Genomic DNA, 24,395 nt, shown 5'->3' with positions numbered 1-24,395 from the left:
AATTATAATAATAACTATATTTATTATTGCCTCTAGGGCATAATTCCAACAATAACTTGGCTTGTATATTCCAATGATAGGCTTCCTCAAAATTTGCCTTAGGTCTTCGTGAGCAAGCAAGTTGGATGCACACCCACTAATTTTCTTTAAGAGCTTTCACATACTCTTAGATCTAGTGCATCATTTGTATGGCAATCCCTACTCATTCACGTTGATATCTGTTGATGAGCATCTCCACAGCTCATTGATATGCCTAGTCAATGTGACCATCTTCTCCTTGTTTGTCTTGCAACCTCCACCACACTCCACACCACTTATAGTGCTAAAACCGTGGCTCAGCTCATGTATTGCGTGAGAGTTGAAAAGGTTTGAGAAAGTAAAGGTGTGAAAACAATTACTTGGCCAATACCGGGGTTGTGCATGATTTAAATTTGTTGTGCAACGATGATAGAGCATAGCCAGACTATATGATTTTGTAGGGATAACTTTCTTTTGGCCTTGTTATTTTGAAAGTTCATGATTACCTTGCTAGTTTGTTTGAATTATTATTGTCTCCACGTCAATAGCAAACTATTGTTTTGAATCTAATGGATCTGAACATTCACGTCACATAAGAGGAGTTACAAAGGACATCTATGTTAGAGAACATGAAAGCATCAAAAATTCATTCTTTATCACTTCCCTACTCGAGGACGAGAAGGAGTTAAGCTTGGGGATGCTTGATATGTCTCAAATGTATCAATAATTTTTGATGGTTTCACGCTGTTATCTTGTCAACTTTGGATGTTTTGTTTACCTTTTATATCTTTTTTGGGACTAACTTATTAATTCAGTGCCAAGTGCCAGTTCGTGTTTTTTCTGTGTTTTTGACTCTTTTCAGATCTGATTTTGGAATGGAGTCCAAGCGGAATAAAATCCCCGAAATAAACTTTTCCAGAACGGAAGAAGATCAGGAGGCTTGAGGGCCAAGCAAGTGGGCCCACAGGTGGCCCACAAGCCCTGTTGCCGCGGTCAGGGGGGGAGGCCGCGCCAACCAAGCTTGTGGCCCCCCTGGCGCTCCCCTGCCCTAGGTCTTTGGCCTATAAATTCCCTAAAAATCCAGAAAAATTAGGGCATCCACGAAAACACTTGTCCACCGCCGCAAGCTTCCGTTTCCGCGAGATCTCATGTGGAGACCCTTCCCGGTGCCCTACCAGAGGGGACGTTGGAGTTGGAGGGCTTCTTCATCAACATCATCGCCCCTCCAATGACTCATGGGTAGTTCACTTCAGACCTATGGGTCCGTAGTTAGTAGCTAGATGGCTTCTTCTCTCTCTTGGATCTTCAATACAAAGTTCTCCATGATCTTCATGGAGATCTATCCGATGTAATACTCTTTGGCGGTGTGTTTGTTGAGATCCGATGAATTGTGGATTTGTGATCAGATTATCTATGATATATATTTGAGTCTTTCCTGATTTCTTATATGCATGATTTGATATCCTTGTAATTCTTTCTGAGTCTTGGGTTTTGTTTGTCCAACTAGATCTATGATTCTTGCAATGGGAGAAGTGCATGGTTTTGGGTTCATACCGTGTGGTGACCTTTCCCAGTGACAGAAGGGGCAGCAAGGCACGCATCGTGTTGTTGCCATCAAGGGTAACAAGATGGACATTTATCGTAGATATGAGATTGTCCATCTACATCATGTCATCTTGCTTAAGGCATTACTCTGTTCTCATGAACTTAATACACTAGATGCATGCTGGATAGCGTTCGACGTGTGGAGTAATAGTAGTAGATGCGGAAAGTATCGGTCTACTTGATTTGGGCGTGATGCCTATAGATATAATCATTGCCGTAGATAACGTCACGACTTTGCGCGGTTCTATCAATTGGTCGACAGTAATTCGTTCACCCACCGTCTACTTACTTTCATGAGAGAATCCACTAGTGAACACTACGGCCCTGGGGTCTATTCACACCTATCGATTCCACTTTTGCTTTTACTTTGCTTTGTTTCTTTGTTGCTTTCAGTTCTCACTTGAGAAACAATCTATAAGGGATTGACAACCCCTTCATAGCGTTGGGTGCAAGCTCTTTGTGTTTGTGCAGGTACTTGTGATAATCCTTCACTGGATCGATACCTTGGTTCTCAAAACTGAGGGAAATACTTACCGCCGCTGTGCTACATCACCCTTTCCGCTTTGAGGGAACACCAACGCAAGGCTCCAAAGCCACGGGGGTATCCTTTGCATATTTGCCAAGGAAGTCCCTAAAGGCGTAGCCATAGCAGAAGGATTCCTGGTGCCGTTGCTGAGGAGTATCAAGACAAGAATAGTCTCCCATCAGCACGCTTGTTTCTAGCGCCGTTGGAAGGTCTTTTGTTGCAGTAGCAGCGTGCCAGTGGGCCACAAGCCCCTGGGCCGCGGCCACCCCATATGGCCGCACCATGAGGGCTTGTGGGGCCCACGTGGCACCACCGCCCCCAATCTCAGTTCTATATCTTCTGTTTCGCTTGGAAAAAATCAGAGAGAAGGTTTCATCGCGTTTTGCAATACGGAGGCGCCGCCACATCCTTTTCTTCATCTGGAGGCAGATCTGGAGTCCGCTTCGGGCTCCGGAGAGGGGAAATCGTCGCCATCGTCATCATCAACCTTCCTCCATCAACAATTCCATGATGCTCTTCATCGTTCGTGAGTAATCTCATCGTAGGCTTGCTGCACGGTGATGAGTTGGATGAGAGCTATCATGTAATCGAGTTAGTTTTGACGGGGATTGATCCCTAGTATCCACTATGTTCTGAGATTGATGTTGCTACTACTTGGCTATGCTTAATGCTTGTCACTAGGGCCCGAGTGCCATGATTTCAGATCTGAACCTATTATGTTGTCGCCAATATATGTGTGTTCTAGATCCTATCTTGCAAGTTGTAGTCACCTACTATGTGTTATGACCCGGCAACCCCGGAGTGACAATAGCCGGAACCACTCCCGGAGATGACCATAGTATGAGGAGTTCATGTATTCACCGCGTGTTAATGCGTTGGTCCGGTTCTTTATTAAAAGGAGAACCTTAATATCCCGTAGTTTCCATTAGGACACCGCTGCCACGGGAGGGATGGACAATAGATGTCATGCAAGTTCTTTTCCCTAAGCATGTATGACTACATACGGAATACATGCCTACATTAGATTGATGAACGGGAGCTAGACACATATCTCTCCGTGTTATAGCTGTTACATGATGAATCACATCCGTCACACTCATCCATCACCGATCCACTGCCTACGAGTCTTTTACTATTGGTTCTCGCTACCTTACTTTTCCTAGGCTTGTCCCTTGCTACAAAAGGGATTGGGCCACTTTGCTGCTGCTGTCACTACTGCTGTTACTTGTCACTTTGCTGCTGTTACTTGTTACTTTGTTGCTGCTGTTACTAATGTTCCTTGCTACTCCGTTGTTACTTGTTGCAAGACTTTGTAGGTGCTAACATCCCGTCAACAAGGCTTTTTCTAGCGCCGTTGCCGGGGATTGTCAAAGCTTTTTCTGGTACCGTTGCTATCATACTACCTTGCTACTGATACTTTGCTTCTAGACACTAATCTTTCAGGTGTGGTTGAATTGACAACTCAACTGCTAATACTTGAGAATATTCTTTAGCTTCCCCTTGTGAGCGAATCAATAAATTTGGGTTGAATACTCTACCCTCGAAAACTGCTGCGATCCCATACGCTTGTGGGACATCAGTACTCTCTAGCTATTTTCTGACCTGGCTTCTTAGCAAGCCTAGCCTTTGGAGCTTTCATATCAGTAGGTCTGGCATACTCCTTCCTCACATTATTCCTGGCTGTGGTCTTCTGCTTGTGCTTCTGAGAAGAAATCTCCTCTGGGATAAAATCAACATCTGGATTGAGTTTCTTCCTGGACCTAGTAGCTGCCTTGGGCAATCCATGGCATCTAGGTGTTCATGGGTCAGAAGCTGCCCATTCTGGACTAGTGCCTGAATCCATGTCAGCACTGGGCTGACTGAAGTTGTTCTGATTATCCTCTAATCCTGACATACTGTCAAACAACCAAGCAGACCATGTGGAAAGATTTAGAAGAGTTCGAAAAGATAAGCATCACAAAATTCAGAAGTTTTGCAAAGACCTGAACTCTAAAAAATTAGGTTCAACATTCACCAAAAAGGGATTTCGGTTACACCGACTCAAAATTTCGGAGCCACCGAGACTGATGTTCTTATCAAGATAAACTTTGCAACCCTTTTCGGTTTCACCAAAAAGGAGAACTAGGTTTCACCGAGAACATTCTCAGTAAACGTAAAGCAAAATCGGTAAGACCGACTTTTCTGACTTGGTGACACCGAGATTCTATATTGCGGATGGCTAACCCTAACTTTTCCATCGTTCTCTAATCTACAAGATTTTCTTCTCAATAGGATAATCACAATTGTGGACAGAATTGATCAAATCCTACTTGCGCAAGAATCATAAATAGGAGCGCAATGAGGGGCCAGATACGTACTCTATCTCATTGATAGATCCTCTACGACCACGATGGCGACGTAGATTACCGTTGACAGTGAAGATTCCGGTGGCGAGGGTGCATGTGAGAGTCAAGGCTATGTCCTGTCGACTTGGGCGTGGCAGCGAGGGGGTGCCGAAGGCGATGTTTGAGGAAATTGTTTCAAACACCGGGGTCCGCGAACTATATATACCCCCTGGCTCTCGGTGACACCGAGATGGAACTTTTGGTGCCACCGAGTTCCATAACTGTAAGTAGATAGTGAAACTTGGTGAGGCCGAAAATGACAACTCGGTGGTACCGAGATAAAAAAACCTGATCAAACCTAGGCTTCGGTCGGACTGAGATTTTGAGGCTGGTCACAGAGAGATGCAGTTTCAGAGGTTTTGGAATTAAGCCCTTGTCGAGATGGATCTATGAGTGGTCCTCACATAGTGTCCCTAAAGTGCTTGCTCAAATTTTGTGATGTAGCATGAATATAATTTCAGATGAGAAATCATAGATAGCTAGAGAGAGGTACTTAGGCATTCTTGTATATCCAATTGGCCACACAAGACTAGCCTCCTTGCCCGTACAAACTTCTTTTTTCAACTCCACAACACGAAGTGGGAGGCTCCCAAGAGACACCTAACCAATCTAGGAGGCACCACCCTCCTAAAGGTAATAGATGCGGCAGAACAATGAACTCCTTGCTCTTGTGCTCCAAAGATAGTCTCCTCAACACTAAATCACTCTCTCACAGATTTGGCATGGGTAGGCGAGATTGATTTCGTGTAAAGCAACTTGGGGAGGTTAGAGATCAAGTTTCAAATGGTTGGATTGGAATCACTTGATCTCAACACATGAGTAGGTGGCTCTCTCTTAGAAAAATGGATTTGCCAAGCGTAAATTTGTTTTGAGTGCTTCCTCTTCGAATGAGAGGAGGTGGAGGGGTATATATAGGCATCCCCTAAAATCCAACGGTTACAACAATATTACCCAACTCGGTGACACCAAAATGAATCTCAATGGTACCGAGTTGAAGTAAATCTGTCAACTTTTGAATTCTCGGTGAGACCGATGTATGAACCTCGGTGGTACCGATACGATGACCTAAAGATGTTTCCAAATCTCGGTTAGACCAATTCCAATCTCAGAAATTCCGATTCTTGGAACTTGTTCAACAGAAAGTTGGTCACTGATCTCGGTGCCACCGATATGAAAGTTGGTGGTACCGAGAGATTAGGGTTTTTGCATAGGATGTGTCCTGTGGAAAATCGGTAGGGCCGAGTGGAAAAAGTTGGTGGCACCGATTTTGTTGGTTTCGCTTGGGACATAGATATTTGTGGGAGAACGAGTGAATATTTTTGGTGGCTATCTCTAAGCACTTGAGCAACCAATTCAGCATAATGCCTCACCCCCTTTTAATAGTATTGGCTTTCCCATGGACTCAAAAGTGATTTCTCACAAATGTAAAATGTAGAGTAGTGTTGCTTGAAGCTTGAGCCAATCATATTCCTTTCGTTGTATAAAGGAATTTCTCCTGACAATCCTTTAGCCAAGGCATCTTTGAAATTTTCTGAAATATACTTGGATAAGATCATTAGTCCAATTGTGACAGCCCGAGACCGACGCCCCATAAGATTCCCCTTTATTTCCGTTTCCGTCGTGTGATTAGTTCTATTTGTTGCATCATCATTTAGTTTGCATCGTCGCATCATGCATGGCATCTTGCATCGTCTGTCACGTGTGGTGTTTTGAGTGTTGTGCTTCGAGTGATCACCGAGTCTTAGTGCGATAGGAACTCCCCCTCTCCCCTCTTATTTTGTTTTTGCGATTTGCTAAAGTTTCCCGTTTTAAACCCCTAGTTAAAAGGGTTCGCCTTCTTCTTTTCAATAAAAGTTCCTTTTATTAAATGTGGGGGCAACCCCTTGGGTTTTCTTTATTTCCTCCTTTTGTTTTATTCTAAATTCGTATCATTTTCTTATCTCTTTTAAAGCGTTTTTATTTTATTCTTTAAATAAAAGAGATTTATTTTGTTCTTAAAAAAGGTTTTAATTTTAATTCTTCAAAAGGGTTTATATTATTTCTTTTAAAAATGCCCAACTATTTCTTATAGTTGGGAATATTTATTTTTTTCAAACGAGGTCAAAGGCATTTATTTTATTTTATTTTTGTTAATAGCCTTTCTTTACATAAAATTTTTTTGTTTTAAAAGTTTAAGAAAGAAAACAACAAAAAAAACCAAAGGGGGAGGACCCAGGCCAAGGCCCAGCCGGCCAAGGCCCAGGCCTCCCCAACCCTAGCGAGCGAGCCAGTCGGTCGTTCGATCCCTCTCCTCCCCAGCGTCGTTCTTTCCTCCCGTGCGCCGTCAGCCTCTCCTTCCTCGATCCTCTCTATTTCTCTCGTTTCCCCTCTTCCTGCCCCGCCGCCGCTCGCCGGCCTCCCCTTGCCGCGCCGACCTCGCCGTGCTCCTCCCCTCCAGGCCCCCTCGCCTCGCCTCGGTCTCGCCTCCCGCACCGCCTGCGCTTCCGCCGCAAACAGCCCCGCGCGCTGTCGTTCCCGCCCGCCCCGTTGTGGCCCCTACGCCCGCAATGGCCTCGCCTCCCTCGACCTCGCCTCCCCTCCAGGCATCGTGCTCGCGCCGCCCCGCTGCACCTGTCCGCGCGCCGACCTCGCCCCTCCCCGCGCCATGCTGCCCTGCCTTGGTCCTCTGCGCCCCCAAGCCAGGAGCTAGATGCTGCTGCTGTGTATGCTGCTGCTACGCCATGCTGTTTGCTGCTGCCGCTTGTTGTTGCGTGCTGTTTACTGTTGCTTGCGCTTGTTGCTGCCGCCAATGCTGCTGTCGTGCTATTGCATTGCTTAGCTGTTGTGCTTGCCTGCGTGGGATGCTGCTGCCATGCATGCTTGGTCGATGCATGTTGTTGCGTTGCCGTGCCGTTTTGCTGTCGCCAAGTATTGCTGTTGCTACCGCTGATGCTATCGTTGTTGCTTGCTGTGGCTTGTTACTTGCTGCTGATGCTTGCTGCTATTAGTTGCTGATGGATGCTTGGCTAAGCTTGATGTGCCTAGCTACTTGGAGTTGCTCTTCCTGATGCCTTGTTGTGCCGTAGCTTCTTGCTAGCTGTTTGGCCTGCTTGCTGCCCATGCCGGCTAGTGCTTGCTGTTAGGCTGATGTAGATGCTTGCTAGTTGTAGCTGCTGCTTGCCTTGCTAGTTAGGCTAGGTGCTGCTAGCTTGCTGCTAAAAGTTGCTGCTGTTAGGTGGTGGCATGATGCCGTTGTGTCGTCGTTGCCTGCTGTTGGTGCTGCTTGCGTCGCGTTGCTGTTTGATGTCGCTGGTTATGACGGCGAAGACCGCGTGCATCATCCCCTCCTTCATGGGACCGACAAGATCGGCGGGTACAACAACGTCCTCGATGAACCCCGAACATCGACGGAGACGTGATCGACTACCGACGCCGAAGACCCGAGAACCACGACGCCGGGTGAACGACTACTGTCGACGAGATCGGTACCACGACTTCCACGACGTCCACGACGACCGTTGTTCCCCTTCACCGAACGAACCGCTCCGATTCGCAGGCGTCGAAGGTATACCGATGGAACGTTGTCATGACCGTATGCATGTTGTATGAGATGTATCATTTGTTTGCGCCTATAGTTGTCGCCCGTTGCACGTTATCCCTCTTATGTTGTGCCTCGACACATGGGAACCCGGTAGCCAGGAGCACCCCATCCTTATTTAGCGTTCCCGCACACGCTTCCTAAGCGTTGGCACGATATCTCGACGAGTTATCGGGGTAGGAACGTTGCCGGGGCATCGTTTCCGTTTGCCGCCATGGTTCCCTCTCGCTCGCCGTCGCGACATATGCTTCTTTCCCTTCTTGCCGTGATGTTGATGAACTTGCATGCATGACGCATTCATGGCATATAAATCTTGTGTTGCATGCCTCTTGTGTCGTAGCTCTGATCTATGTTCCACGAGTTAAACCGACTAGGATGACACGTAGGATCGTCGCTTCACCCTTGCCATGTTAACTACAATTTAATACTGCGTGTTAAATAATCGGTAGTGAATTAAATAATTAATCGTGGAGTTTCGTCGATATGCAACCCATTGCATATCGAGCTTCACTTAATGTGTACTGTTTGCATGAGGTGAATTGCCATGCCATCCCTTGCATCAATGAACTGATCATGCATCATAGTAGGTTATGCATCATGTTGTGCATCGTGTGGTGAATATTTGTGTTGATGTTGTTTCCGGTTTGCTCTGTTCCGATAGAGTTCCGCAAGCGTGTCGGAATGTGAGGACCCGTTCGACTACGTTGGTTCGCCGATTTTGTGGAGTCATTCTTCTTCCAAGCGGGATCTCAGGCAAAATGACCATTTCCCTAGATACCATTACTATCATTGTCATGCTAGTTTATTGCTTCTATCGTGTATGTCTCGTTGCCTACCACCTATTAAATATCAGCCTCTCAACAATGCCATGATTACCTTTAACATGTTCGACCTAGCAAACCACTGATTGGCTATGTTACTGCTTGCTTAACCCTGTTGATAGCGTTGCTAGTTGCAGGCGTAGTTGCTTCCATGTGATAACATGGGTTCCTTGTCATATCACCATACTTAATGCTATTTAATTTAATGCACCTATATACTTGGTAAAAGGTGGAAGGCTCGGCCTTTTCTAGCCTAGTGTTTTGTTCCACCTTTGCCCCCTTAGTTTCGGCTACCGGTGTTATGGTCCACAAACGAGCGCTTCTAACACGATCGGGGTTGTTATGGGCCCCCCCTTGATAATTCGTTTTAGATTAAAGCTGCTCTGGCAAGGCCCAACTTTGGTACTACATTTTCCTAATAACTAATGAACTGCATAGGGAGTAATTAACCCGAGGAAATTTAATCAACCCCGGGCCAGTTCTCCTCATGAGTGTTGGTCCAAATTGGCAGACTACGGGGCCACCGTGGGGCAACCCGAGGTTTGGTTTCTCCTAGTGTGACCCATCCGGCGTGTCCTGAGAACGAGGTACGCGACTCCTATCGGGATCGTCGATAGGTCGGGCGGCCTTGCTGGATTAGTTTTACCTTTGACGGAATATCTTGTTCATCAGGATTCCGGTGATGCTTTGGGTAATCTCAGAGTTGAGGTTTTCCACTAGGGAATCCGACGAGATCGCGAGCTTCGTGATTGAGGATTTCTATGCGGCTTGTGGTAATTTGGGATGGACTAGTTGGAGCACCCCTTTAGGGTTAAATCTTTTCGGAAAGCCATGCCCGCGGTTATGTGGGAACGTGGAAACTTTGTTTAACACTGGTTCTAGATAACTTGAAGTTAACTTAATTAAAATATGCCAACTGTGTGCATAACCGTGACTGTCTCTTTCGTGAGTTCCTTCTCCGATCGAGGACACGGTGGGGTTATGTCTGACGTAGTTAGGTGTTCTGGATCATTCATTTCATCATTAGTAGCTCACGTCCGTTATGCGTAGATCTTCTATGACAGCCCGATGTCGACGTTCTAGAAGATTCCCCCTTTATTCCGCTTTTGTCGTGTGTTTATTTTCTTTTGTCGCGTCATCATCGCATCATGCGTATCATCAGCATTGCATCGGCATCTCCGTTGCCGCCAGTTTTCAAAACTTGTATCCGTCGTTAGTTGCCGGTTCTCGTCGTTGTCCGTTCTGAGCCCGACCGCACTCGCACGCGCCCGCGGCATCGTTCGAAACCCTGTTTTAAAGGTGTGCGTAAAACTTTCTCCGTTTGGGGTGAGATTTGACGTGCGGTGTTATTTTAATATAGGTAGGCCGCCTGTCAAGTTTCGCCGCAATCGGAGTCCGTCTGGTACCCGAACGGTCGACCGTAGCAGCACCGTATTTGGTCTACCGTCGGACGGTTATCGGTGTTTCAAATCGCGTTGCCGCGCCGCCTGTTTCCCTCTCTTCCCCGGCTAGCCTACTCTACACGGTCACTTAGCCGACCCCGCGCTCGAGTTCGTTCGATTCCGATCGCGTGGGCGAAAACGGGGCCGGATTCGGATAACCCTATAGCCCCGTGTCTATAAATAGACACACTCCCCTTCCTAATATGGCCTAACCCTAGCCTCCTTGGGATCCGCGCCCAGCCAACCAGCTCCCCGCCTCCTCCTTCCGTGTCTCCTTCCTCGCGCGGCCCTCCCAGCCCAGATCGGGGTCCGGAGCAGCCCATCTGCGCGCCGCCTCCCCGCGTTCCCGCAACTCCTCCTGCCTCCCGTGGTGCCCCGCCGTTCCCGTCGCCTTGCCGGAGGTCACCGCCGACCCTCGCCGGAGATCGCCGCCACCCCGCGCCAGATCGCCGCCGCCCCTTGCGGGAGGACCTCGCCGGATCCGCCGCGGAGCCAACCCTCGCCGGAGGTCTCCTGTCCCCGCTGCCGTGGGTTGCAGCGCCGCCGGCCGCGCCTCGATCTGCGTCTCCCATGCCTCCCGCCGCCAGCGACGCATCCTGGCCGCTCCCGCGCCGAAGCTTCGCCCCTCCGCCTCGCCTTCGGGCGCCCTCGCCAGCAACTCCCGCCGCCGCCGCCCGTGATTGCTCGGGACCGAGCCGAGCTCGGGGACGAGGCCGCCCCAGGCAGGCCACCCGCGTGGGCCTATTCCCTCCCCACCGAGCCGGACCAACCTTCGGCCCAGGCGTGCCTCGGCCCACCAGCAACACCGAAGGCCCAGCTCTGGGCCTCTCCACCGCCTCGCCCCAGCGCCTCTTCTCCTGGGCCAGGCCCGCGAGGTGAGACCCGTCTAAGCCTCGCCTCAGGTGTAGTTTAGCTGTTAGTCACCCATGCGAGGAGGCCCAGCTGCTCTGTGTATTCGGCCCGGTAGTATTTTTATTTTAGGGTTTATTTTTCGAATTAGTTAAATTCCAAAAAATAGGCATATCTTAGAACGTCCGTAGTTTTTAAACCGTATGTCGGATCGAGACGTGTAATATATGGTTTTCGCGTAGTTTTGCGCGTAGAATACGTTGGTGCAGCTTGCACATTTGTTTGACACCGTTTAGCGTGTGGAACGCATAGTTTTACTTGCTGTCCTAATATGCTTTGCCCGTAGTTTATTTTTTCGCGCGTGTTCGGATTGCTCGAATGCCGTAATACAAATGCCCATGTTTTAGGAACTATTTTTCCGTGTATTTTAGAGCAGTCACTCGTATTTTTGCGTGTAGGGATTGCCGCTAGATTATTTTCCCGTATATAGGTTATTTTCCCACATTAATGTGTGGCTTTATTTTGTTGTGCAACCCCACATAATTATATATGTTTTCAGGGTAGAAAAATCCATGGGATTTTTTCTGTGCAATTTGTTTTAGCTTTTGAGTAAGTTAGTTCGCGCAGATATTTTGCCGTGATGCCCTTTTGTTTATTTCGTAGGATTTATTCCGTGCTTCGTTTGACGGAGTGGTCAACTAGGAAGTTGTTCTTGGATGTTTTGTCTAGCCCCTGGTATTTTTAGTTCCAATAGAAATGCATGTTTAGGTGTGGTTTGACTGCCCTCAAGTTGCTAGAAATAGTTCTGTTTTAGAGTAGCTGAAATATTTCTAAGTCTGGAATCTGTTATATTTTGTTGATGTCTTGTCTTGCTTATGTCTTTTGATCTGTAGCTCTTTTGAGGCTCGTCCAACGGAGTTAGTTGTACCCCTTGTGTTTCTCTAGCATGCTGTAAATTTTCATGCCATTTGGAGTCCTGTACCTATAGGTTTTGCTGCTACCAATATAGCTTCACATCGAAAACTGCACTTTGAGGAGGTGTAATTTTCACTATGTCTGAAATAGTGAGTGAGATGCCTTTTTGTGACTTCTTTCTCTAGTGATCCATGATGCCATGCTAGTTGTTGTTAGTTGTTTGTAGTAGTGCTTCTTGCCCTCTTTCGTGCCATGCCTTGCTTGAGTTTATCGGAGTTATGTAGCTTGTAGTTGTGGGGCGTAGAAAGTGCTATGTGGCTGATTTTGGCAGGTTGTAGTCATTTCTTGTTTTGCTTGTAGATGTTGAACCGTAGCTCCGATTTGATCGTGTCCTACATGAAACTTGCTTAGAATCTCGTGTAGTTTCATTTTCTTTGCTGGTTGTATGTTTGAAGTGCTCGTAGCCGCCGTTGCACACATTTTTGCATTCATGCCATCATATCTTGCGGTGCTTGTATCTTTTGAACCGTAGCTCCGTTGGAGATGTTCTTTAAGTGTAGATCGCTTGAAATGACACGTAGAATCACGTGAACCTATTTGTTTTGCTGTTTAACAACTAATTAAATGCATTAGTTCAGATCCGGACAGAATTGCAAATTAACATGTGAGGTCGTCTCGAAGGTGCTATATGTCATTTCCGACCTCATTTAAAATGCCTAGATAGGTAGATTAATTGCGCTTCACCTCTTGCCATGTTTAATCACATTTAATATTGCCGTGTATTTAATCGGGATAGAAATAAATAAATTAACGTGGAGTTTCGTCAATATGCAACTCGTTGCATATTGAACTTCACTTAATGTGTAGTGTTTGATTGTGCGAATTGACATGCCGTGACTTGCATATATTCAGCTGGTCATGCATCATATGTGTTGTGCATCGTGTGGTGAATTTTGTGTGTTGGTTTGTGTTTCCGGTTTGCTTCGTCTCGATAGAGTTCCGCAAGCGTATCGGATGTGAGGACCCGTTCGACTACGTCGGTTCGTCTGCTTCACGGAGGCATTCTTCTCCCAAGCGGGATCTCAAGCAAGATGATCATTTCCCCAGATACCATTACTATCATTGCCATGCTAGTTATTTCGATGTTGTCGATTATGTCTCGTTGCCTACCACCTGGTAAATATCAGCCTCTCAATAATGCCATGATAACCTTCAACCTGTTCGACCAAGCAAACCACTGATTGGCTATGTTACCACTTGCTTAACCCTGTGTTAGCATTGCTAGTTGCAGATGTACCTGCTTCCATGTGAAAACCTGGGTTCCTTGTTATATCACCATATTAAATGCTATTTAATTTAATGCACCTATATACTTGGTAAAATGTGGAAGGCTCGGCCTTTCTAGCCTGGTGTTTTGTTCCACCTTTGCCCCCTTAGTTTCGGCTACCGGTGTTATGTTCCATAAATGAGCGCTCCTAACACGATCGGGGTTGTTATGGGGACCCCCTTGATAATTTGTTTTAGATTAAGGCTGGTCTGGCAAGGCCCAACTTTGGTACTACATTTGCCTAAACACCTAATAAAATTGCATAGGAACTTCCCATGCCCCGAGGATAATTTAATCAACCCCCGGGCCAGTGCTCCTCATGAGTGTTGGTCCAAATTGGCAGACTACGGGGCCACCGCGGGGCAACCCGAGGTTTGGTTCTCCTAGTGTGACCCATCCATCGTGTCCTGAGAACGAGGTACGTGACTCCTATCGGGATTGTTGAGGTTTTCCACTAGGGAATCCGACGAGATCGCGAGCTTCGTGATTGAGGATTTCTATGCGACTTGTGGTAATTTGTGATGGACTAGTTGGAGCACCCCTGCAGGGTTAAATCTTTTCGGAAAGCCGTGCCCGCGGTTATGTGGCAACGTGGAAGCTTTGTTTAACACTGGTTCTAGATAAATTGAAGTTAATTAATTAAAATATGTCAACTGTGTGCGTAACCATGACTGTCTCTTTCGTGAGTTCCTTCTCCGATCGAGGACACGGTGGGGTTATGTCTGACGTAGGTAGGTGTTCAGGATCATTTATTTGATCTTCAGTAGTTCACGTCCGTTTTGCGTAGATCTTCCCCCTCTTATTTCTTGTACTGGTAAGTTAGCCACCAAATATATGCTTAGCCGGTGCTGCAACCTCACCACTTAACCATACCTCACCCCATTAAGCTTTACTAGTCTTGATACCTTTGGAAATGAGATTGTTGAGTCCCCTGTGGCTCACAGATTACTACAACACCAGTTGCATGTACAGGTAAAGGTTACTTGAGGCGAGCGCATTGATTGTTCATTTGGAGTTGCTTCTTCTTCTTCTTCATCATCGATCTAGGATGGGTTCCAAGCCGGCAGCCTGGGATAGCAAGGATGGACGTCGTTCTTCTTTTCTCGTTTGTTTTCGTCCGTAGTCGGACCCTGCTCTTACTCTTGATGATTATGTAATGTATTGATGTGACTCTGATGTAGCTTGTGGCGAGTGTAAGCCAGTTCTATATATATATATATATATATATATCTTCTTTTCAGTACATGTACGTGTAACGATATCTATTCTTGCGACACGACGAGATGCGCTTCTATCCCTGACGAGGCCCTCGTGCCAAATTGAGGATAGGGTCGCATCTTGGGCGTGACACCAATCATGCATATGTTGTGATTAATTACCAAAACCACCTTAGGGAGAAATTGTGCTTTCACCATGATCTGCCCAAGGCAGCCACTACAGCAAGGAATTAGCTAAACTTACATGAGGAAGATGCAGATTGTGTCCCTGATGACAACACTTCTCATAAGCAGAAGGAGACGGCAACTGCTAGGAAGATTCCAGAGTCTGTTACAGCCAAGAGAGTGTTGTCTCTATGTTCAGAGCAACCTAGTGGTAGTGGAAGGACAAAAGTCTTGGCTAAGAAGTCAGGACAGAAGAGGCAGAGTACCAGGTTTATCAAAGTTACAATGCAACCATTAACAATCGAGTACCGAGATGAGGAGGAAGAGGAAGAGGAGATTCCAGCTAGCCCACCTCTTCCAAGCAGAGGAAACTGATGAAAGATGCTATGCCAAGCAAGCCAGCATCTAAGGCAAAACCTTCTGCTCGCAAGGACAAGAAGCATGTAGCCTCTAAGCCAAACATGATTACCAGAGATATACCCGCAGCTCAGAAGAACAAGGGTTCTGCTTCAAGAGATGTTGTAGAGGATGAAGAGATTGCTGTTTTGAGGAAGCTGAGACCTCATTTGCGAGAGCATAAAGATTAACACCCTATACATGAAAATATGAAGGAGAGGAAGGATTGTTGTCTCAGGAAGTGGATAGCAGCTGGTCCATATGCTATTAGGAGGAGAGCTACTGTAGATGCTCGCTTCCACACAAAGGAGCAGCAAGACCTCTATGACACTATCTTGTTAGACAAGAGTCCAACTGTCAGTGACATGAGGTATGTTGATTGGAACTACATCAAGGAGCATGAAGACTACTTCCCTCATGTGCAAGAAAATTTCAGGGCCATATACATTAAAGACTTTGTTGGCACAGAAATGACAACATGGAACAATCAAATGATCATGCAATTCTACTCTACAACTCACTTTTATCGAGATGGTAGAATTGTATGGATGACAGAAGACACCAGGTATCAATCCACAGTTCATGAGTGGGCTACCATCTAAGGATCTCTAGAGGTGCAGGATGGACATCTCAATGTTTATACTAAGGCTATGATGAACCACAACTCCATGGCCAACATGTACAACCCAGTACCTAAGGAGTACTTAAGGTCCCACATGCTTGGTTCTTTCTATTTTTTGGAAGCAAGACTAGCCACCACCAACAATATTATGAGGTACATCTTGATACATAAATATGTTGCATCACGTAGACACTCACACCAAGATTAGGGCGATGGACTTGATTGTTGAGACAATCAGAAGGACAACTACTGACTAGAAGAGGTCATATGGATACGCTCCCTATATCCAGATGTTGATCAACTCCAAGATTGGAAAAAAACATGTATCTACTTGATCGTCAACACATGACACTCAAGCCATAATATGAAGATAATGTTGTGGTGATGGATGCAAGTCATCTCACTTGAGCTACAACACATGCTGAGTTAGAAGCTGCGGCCTAGGTAGAGGCACACAAAGCAACTAGTGCTCGAGTGTTAAGGTCCAAAGGTGATCAAATGGATTTTCTTATCAGCACCATCCAGGGGATGGAGTAGAACATCAAAGACATTCCGTTGAATCCGAAGAGCCTTGAGAGGATTGTGGAAACAAAGTTTCATGACCTGGATATCAAGGTGACCCAGCTGGCTGATACGTCTCAAACGTATCTATAATTTTTGATGGTTTCATGCTATTATCTTGTCAACTTTGGATGTTTTATGTACCTTTTATATGTTTTTGGGGACTAACTTATTAATTCAGTGCCAAGTGCCAGTTCTTGTTTTTTCTGTGTTTTTGACTCTTTTCAGATCTGATTTTGGAACAGAGTCCAAATGGAATAAAATCCCTGAAATATTTTTTTCCAGAACGGAAGATCAAGGGACTTAAGGGCCAAGGCAGGAGAGCCACACGGGGCCCACAAGCCCTATAGCCGCCACTAGGGGGCGGCGGCTACCAGGCTTGTGGCCTCCCTCGCGCCCCCCTGACCTAGCCCCTTCGCCTATATATTCCCTAAAATACAGAAAAAATGGGGGAATCCACGAAAACACTTTTCTGCCGCCGCAAGCTTCCGTTTCCGCGAGATCTCATCAGGAGACCCTTCCCGGTGCCCTGTCTGAGGGGACATTGGAGTTGGAGGGCTTCTACATCAACATCATCGCCCCTCCAATGACTCGTGAGTAGTTCACTTCAGACCTACGGGTCCGTAGTTAGTATCTAGATGGCTTCTTCTCTCTCTTGGATCTTCAATACAAAGTTCTCCATGATCTTCATGGAGATCTATATAATGTAATCCTCTTTGGCGGTGTGTTTTTCGAGATCCGATGAATTGTGGATTTGTGATCAGATTATCTATGATTTATATTTGAGTCTTTGCTGATTTCTTATATGCATGATTTGATATCCTTGTAAGTCTCTCCGAGTCTTGGGTTTTGTTTGGCCAACTAGATCTATGATTCTTGCAATGGGAGAAGTGCTTGATTTTGGGTTCATACCGTGTGGTGACCTTTCCCAGTGACAGAAGGGGCAGCAAGGCACGCATCGTGTTTTTGCCATCAAGGGTAACAAGATGGGCTTTTATCGTAGATATGAGATTGTCCATCTACATCATGTCATCTTGCTTAAGGCGTTACTCTGTTCTTTTGGACTTAATACACTAGATGCATGCTGGATAGCGGTCGACGTGTGGAGTAATAGTACTAGACGCAGAAAGTATCGGTCTACTTGTTTTGGACGTGATGCCTATAGATATAATCATTGCCTTAGATAACGTCACGACTTTGCGCGGTTCTATCAATTGCTCAACAGTAATTCGTACACCCATCGTCTACTTGCTTTCATGAGAGAAGCCACTAGTGAACACTACGGCCCCCGGGTCTATTGACACGTATCGTTTCCACTTTCTCTTTTACTTTTCTTTGTTTCTTTTTGCTTTCAGTTCTCACTTGGCAAACAATCTATAAGGGATTGATAACCCCTTCATAGCGTTGGGTGCAAGCTCTTTGTGTTTGTGCAGGTACTTGTGACAATCCTTCACTAGATCGATACATTGGTTCTCAAAACTGAGGGAAATACTTACCGCCGTTGTGTTACATCACCCTTTCCGCTTCGAGGGAACACCAACGCAAGGCTCCAAGGCCACGGGGGAATCCTTTGCATATTTGCCAAGGAAGTACCTAAAGGCGTAGTCGTAGCAGAAGGATTCCTGGTGCCGTTGCTGAGGAGTATCCAGACAAGAATAGTCTCCCGTCAGCACGCTTGTTTCTGGCGCTGTTGGAAGGTCTTTTGTTGCAGTACCACTGGCTACTACAATCAACCAGTTGAATCAGGAGGTAAATGCAGTGCACGCTCCTAGCTCCGGTGATGATGATGATAGTCCTCCTCTCCAGACTACCACCCAGTTTAGAACTCAAGCTAGGTCTTCTATAGTGTGAGTTCCAGAGACGAGACCATCTTCATCAGCTACAACATTAGCTCGATCAGCTCCTACACCTCTAGTGTCTACACCACCACCTTAGAGGACATAGAATGAAGCCTTCGTCAATGCTCTATTGTCGATTCCTTCAACAACTATCAGAGGAGACCGTGTCCAGAGCGATGCTTAGCTCTATTCCTTTGAACTTCTAGGTAACTTGTTGCCAAAGGGGGAGAAGTGTATAGATCATAGGGCTTCGAGAGAGAGTGTTTCTTTTTGTTGATTTTCTTGTTTTGAAAAAATTTGGTTTATATTTTGGATGTATTAAACCTTGTGGTGATTGATCATACACTTTATGTTGGATGCTACTCAAGGAGTCCTGGATTAAGGGGTCCTCGGACAGCCAACCCATCTTTTAGAGGCCAACCGTATTATTGAAGACCGGATTGCATGACAACTTCGTATTCAAGAAGGAAAACCCCGAAGACTCATGTGCCATCCATGTTTAGTAGGCTAGATCGATGCATCTATCCCTGGCTGGAGGTCGGTTGTATGTAACCCTAGGGACCCCTCGTGTACACATAAACGAGAGGGTTTCCTCCGTAAGGAGAGGTGGATTTACCTAGGGTTTAGCTCACATGATCTCGAGGTAGATCAACTCTCTAATCCTCATACTCCATCAATATAATCAAGCAGGACGTAGGGTTTTACCTCCTCAAGAGGGCCCGAACCTGGGTAAAACACTGTCCCCTTTGTCTCGTGCAACCCATCGATCCAAGTTCCACAGTTCGGGGCCTCCTACCCGAGATCCGTCGGTTTTGACACCGACATTGGTGCTTTCATTGAAAGTTTCGTCTGTTTAATCGTAAGCGATCGAGTCAGCAAGCGGGACATTTTCATCCCCGGGCAGGTTCTCACGTTCGGCAGCTTCACGCTGCGTGCCAACCCGACCGGCCGCCTTGGCCAGATCGGATGTCTCGTCCTGATCAGGAGATAGGGTTCGTGAACCTCAAGTTCTCAACTGACTCCCGGGGCAATCTTCTCCCTTCTAAGGTCACGGTTTCGCATGATGAGCTCCAAAATCCCGAAGCCTTAACTTCTAGTCTCTTGTCCAACCATGATCTCGTTCCCCTCTTCGAAGAGTCGGCCTCGAGCCTGAACCCGACCTCTACGCCAAGATAACTGCACACAACCATGGACAAACTCACTTCCCCTGCGGAAGCTATGGAGGCCATCTCTGTAAACCAGCAAGAGATCGATCTGGACAGCCTCTCAATGTTAAATGAGGCGCTTGGCCAGATCCAATCATTGAAAATCGTGGATGGAACAAGACCTGAATGATACTCGAACTGGTCCGGACCCGGACTACGAGGACTTCACTTCGATTACCACACTAAACTAGGGGCCCTCCCACGCATTCAAAGCCCCTATGGCTGTGAAAGCACTAAAGCCGAATAGTCCAATTGCCTCGTTTCCTTCACACACTACCGCCTTCAGGCACCGATGCATCGGTTAAGTGTTACAGTGCAGATGTTGAAACACCCTTTGTGGTTTCTAAATGGGGGCTGAGGCCGACGACTGGAAACTTTCAGATTAAACGGCCGAAAAAGGGGCCAAAAAATTAATTCAAAAGTGCATTACATGAGGACAAGTTTCATAATAACGAATTGTTCCAAGGCACATACTATATACCTACTCGTAAATTACATCTTTGGGACATTGGGCTTCGATCGCCCGAACACCCTCCCTCGTGGAAGATAAATAAAGCTTTGGCCGCCGATGTTCCTTCCGAGGAGGCGGAGGTGAGGTTTCCATCGTAAGGGGTTTCACTCCTGGCCAGTGCATCATGGTCCTCGCAAAGGCCATCTAAGCTCCCTCTATGCAGACAGAGTACTTTAGGACCTCAAGCCAAGGCACGGTGTCACACAACTTTTGCACTAAGCCGAAATAACTGCTCGACACAGGCTTGGTAGGCCATAACCGGATGCAGAGGACCTTCATGGCCGGCTCCGCCATCCTGTGAAGCTCCATCAACTGCTTCATTTGATTAACAAGAAGGGGGTTGGCCTCGGGAGCTTCAAACTGCACCCAGAAAAGCCTCTGCTCGGCATCCCCTTCACGGACCTCGTAGTGCTTGGCCGTGTCTGCTGCACTCCGCAGGAGGTCCATAAAGGCGCCTGGGAATGCCATAGCCATGTAAGAAGGGTAAACCCGTTTCACCAAAGGAACTTTGCAGTAAGTATGGCTTACCATCTGCAATCTTCACCGAGTCTATCTTGGCCGCGGTTTTCTCCGCCACCATCTTATGAGCGGCGGCCTCCTGCATGGCCTTCTCCAATTTGGCCTGGAGATTCTCCAACTCCAGGTCCATGGCTGCTGACATAATCAGAACAACGATGTCATGTATAAAAGCCACACGATACTAAACTATTCAAGTAATACAAAAGTATTTATGGCATGCGTTAAGCTTACATTGCTTCTCGTCTTGCCGACTATTAAGTCGGCTAAGCTCCTCATTGGAAACCTAGAGTTTCCAGTTCAGCTCGGCTAGTTCTAGCGCATTAGTAGCCACAACCGAGGACGAGGCTTGCAACAATCATAAATGATCTTATAAGCATCCGTGTCAACAAGATTGAGTTATTTGGCCGAAGTACCCTACTGAACTATAATAGTTTATGGGTGCCGCAAAACGATTTTGTTCAGAGATGGTAAGTTATCTCGAGCCACGGGCAAGCTTTTCAACTCACCCATGGCTCGGGGGGCAATCATACCTATAAGGCGTATAAAAACACTAATTGTTTTACCTCAAAGCTTGTTAGCAAACTACTGAAGGCGCCCTTCAGTCCGCTATCAATGGACTGAATTCTTTGCAGAATCGCACCCATAAGGGTGCAATGTTCATCGGCGATGGAGGCACCAGATAGGGAGTCCTTCGTCCTTCTGGGCCGTTCGGCCACGACCTATTCTGGCACACGTGGCATCGGAGGCAACTCTGAAGACGCCGGAGGAGGAGATCTCCCTGGAGCTGTATCCGGAATAAGCTCGGACGAGTCCAGGTCCCCCTCTCCCCTCATCAAGAGGGGATCGACTTCCTGGGTCCCGGTGATTGAGGCATGAGCCTCGGCTGGGAATCCCTGGTCTTCGGTGACCAAGGTATGAACCTCGGCCGGGACCTCCTGATCTTCGGTGGCCGAATTGTTTGCTTCGGCCATCAGCACCTCGTCCCTCGTGTTCGGAGGGGCTTGGCGGGACATCACCTCCACAGCCTCATCTGACGGAGGGAGAGTAACGTGGGATACATTTCCGCTCTTTGCTAGTTCGGCTGGTAGTGAACCCCCCGAGACATGATCCGTCTGGAGGTCTCGGGCAGGGCTGTGTCAGAAAAAGAGCATGTACAGTTAACAAAGAAAGGTCAGCATAATTCATTAGATACAAGTTGGATTTAGTACCTTTGGGTCGGGGGCTTGAACCTGGGGGTCCTTCGGGGATCCCTCTCAAAGGCCTCAAAGTGTTCGTCGGAATCTAAGTTGTAGTCGAGCAGGACTACCTTGCCTCTGCAAGGTTTCTTAGGGGCCTGGGGAGGAAAGCCCTCCTTGGCGTCCTCTCGCGCCACCCGCTCCTTGGTTGGAGGGAATCTTTTTTCCCTCCATCCTCTTCCTCCTCCTCCTCGTAGCCGGCGGATGCATCGGTCTCGTCGGACATAGTATCCAGAGGACCCCTTGAGCGTAGACCCCCGTGGGCCTCCTCCTCCTTCTTCTCCTTTTTATCCGGCATCGTGTACGGCGCCACCACCAACATCGCGGTCAGCAATTGTGACCTGGGTTCCTTGGGAAAGGGGGCTGGGACATTTATTTCCTTGGCCTTTTCCAGCCAGCCCTGCAGAGACGGTGGGGGAAGAAAATGAGATCTCTGATAAAGTGAAAGGCTTTAATAAAAAACAGGAGGCTTGATCATACCTCCAAACAGGGATTAGCGACATCCAAGCCGACGTCCTCTTCCTCGGCTGGCCACTCTTATTGAGGTTTCAATAACACCTTCCACAACTTCTCAAGGGTGATGTGGTAGAACTGGTTCACGACGCCAGGGTCGCCGAGGTTGTAGGACCACATTCGGGTATCCCGACGTTGGCAGGGAAGGATGCGGTGACGGAGCATAACTTGAACCATGTTGGTCAGCTCGACGTTCTTCTTCACCATCATCTTTATGCACTTCTACAACGCTTTAACCTCGGAGGACGACCCCCAATCGAGGCCCCTTCTCATCTACTAGATTAGCCTCTTAGGGGGTCCGGATCTAAACACTATGGGAGCTAGCCAGCCCGCCTCCCGAGGCTCGGTGATGTAAAGCCATTCCTTGTGCCATGCTTTGATGGTGTCGATGAAGGTGCCATCCGGCCATTCAACTCGGGGAAGCTTGCTGATTACAGCTCCGTGATACGTCTCCAACGTATCTATAATTTTTTATGGTTTCATGCTATTATCTTGTCAAACTTTGGATGTTTTGCATGCCTTTTATATATTTTTTGGGACTAACTTATTAACTCAGTGCCAAGTGCCAGTTCCTGTTTTTTCCATGTTTTTGACCCCTTTCAGAGGAGGATTTTGAACAGAGTCCAAACGGAATGAAGCTGTCAAAAAGATTTTTTCCGGAACAGAAAATGATCGGGAAGCCGGAGAATCAAGGCAGGGGGCCACCAGGGACCCCACAAGCCCTCATGGCGCGGCCAAGGGGGCCCGCGCCCCCTGGCTTGTGGGCTCCCTGAGCCTCCTTTGCCCTAGGTTTTGCTCCTATATATTCTCTAAAATTCCATAAAAAATCATGAGATCATCGAAATTACTTTTCTGCCGCCGCAAGCTTCTGTCTCTGCAAGATCCCATTTGGGGCACGTTTTGGTGCCCTGCCGGAGGGGGGATTCGGATACGGAGGGCTTCTTCATCAATACCATGACCTCTCCGATGATGCGTGAGTAGTTCACCATAGACCTATGATTGCAATCTCTGGCGATGGCTAGACGAATGATGATGACAACAAACCTTCCCCTACAACGGCACCAGAAGAATGCTACTAGCACTCCCCGGCAACAAAACTGGAAGAATGTTGTTGATGTCGCACCAGCACGTGGGTTCGCAGTAGTTTTCGAGGATAGAGTATTCAACCCAAATTTGTTGGTACGCCAGACAGGAGGTGAGAGAATACTCTCGAGTATTAGCAGCTGAATTTGTCAGATTCAACCGCACGTGAAAGATTAGTATCTGCAAGCAAAGTACTAACAGCAAAGTAGTATGATAACAACGGTGTCAGAAACGATCTGTTGACGGCAGACTATTCCTAACTATTGTATCAATGGCGCCAAGTTGCCTCGTTGACGGAAATTGTCAGTTCCCGTCAACGATCAGCGAATCAAGATTGTAGCAGGTAGCAGCAGTGTAACGAGCAATAGCAGCGGCAAGGAACAGCAGTAGTGACAGCAGTAGCAAGTAGCAACAGTAGCAAGCGACAGTAATAGCAACAGCAGAGCAAAACAAGTAACAGCAGTAGCAACAGTAGTAGCAGCAGCAGAGCAAGACAAGTAACAACAACAGTAGGACAAACTCGTAGGCAATGGGTCGGTGATTTGTTTGGATGATATTCATCATGCAACAGCTATAACACGGAGAGATATGTGGCTAGCTACCGTTCGTCAATGTGATGTAGGCATGCATTCCGTGTGTCGTCATACGTGCTTAGGGAAAAGAACTTGCATGACATCTATTGTCCATCCCTCCCGTGGCAGCGGGGTCCAAAAGGAAACTACGGGATATTAAGGTTCTCCTTTTAATAAAGAACCGGACCAACGCATTAGCACTTGGTGAACACATGAACTCCTCAAACTATGGTCATCACCGGGAGTGGTTCCAGTTATTGTCACTCCGGGGTTGCCGGATCATAACACATAGCAGGTAACTACAACTTGCAAGATAGGATCTAAAACACACATATATTGGTGAGAGCATAATAATTTCAGATCTGAAATCATGGCAATCGGGCCCTAGTGACAAGCATTAAGCATGGCAAAGTAGTAGCAACATCAATCTCAGAACATAGTGGATACTAGGGATCAATCCCCATCAAAACTAACTCGATTACATGATAGATCTC

This window comes from Hordeum vulgare, chromosome 3H, assembly GCF_904849725.1.
Source record: "Hordeum vulgare subsp. vulgare chromosome 3H, MorexV3_pseudomolecules_assembly, whole genome shotgun sequence".
NCBI classification, from domain to species: domain Eukaryota; kingdom Viridiplantae; phylum Streptophyta; class Magnoliopsida; order Poales; family Poaceae; genus Hordeum; species Hordeum vulgare.
Note: the sequence above shows the minus strand (reverse complement) of the source record.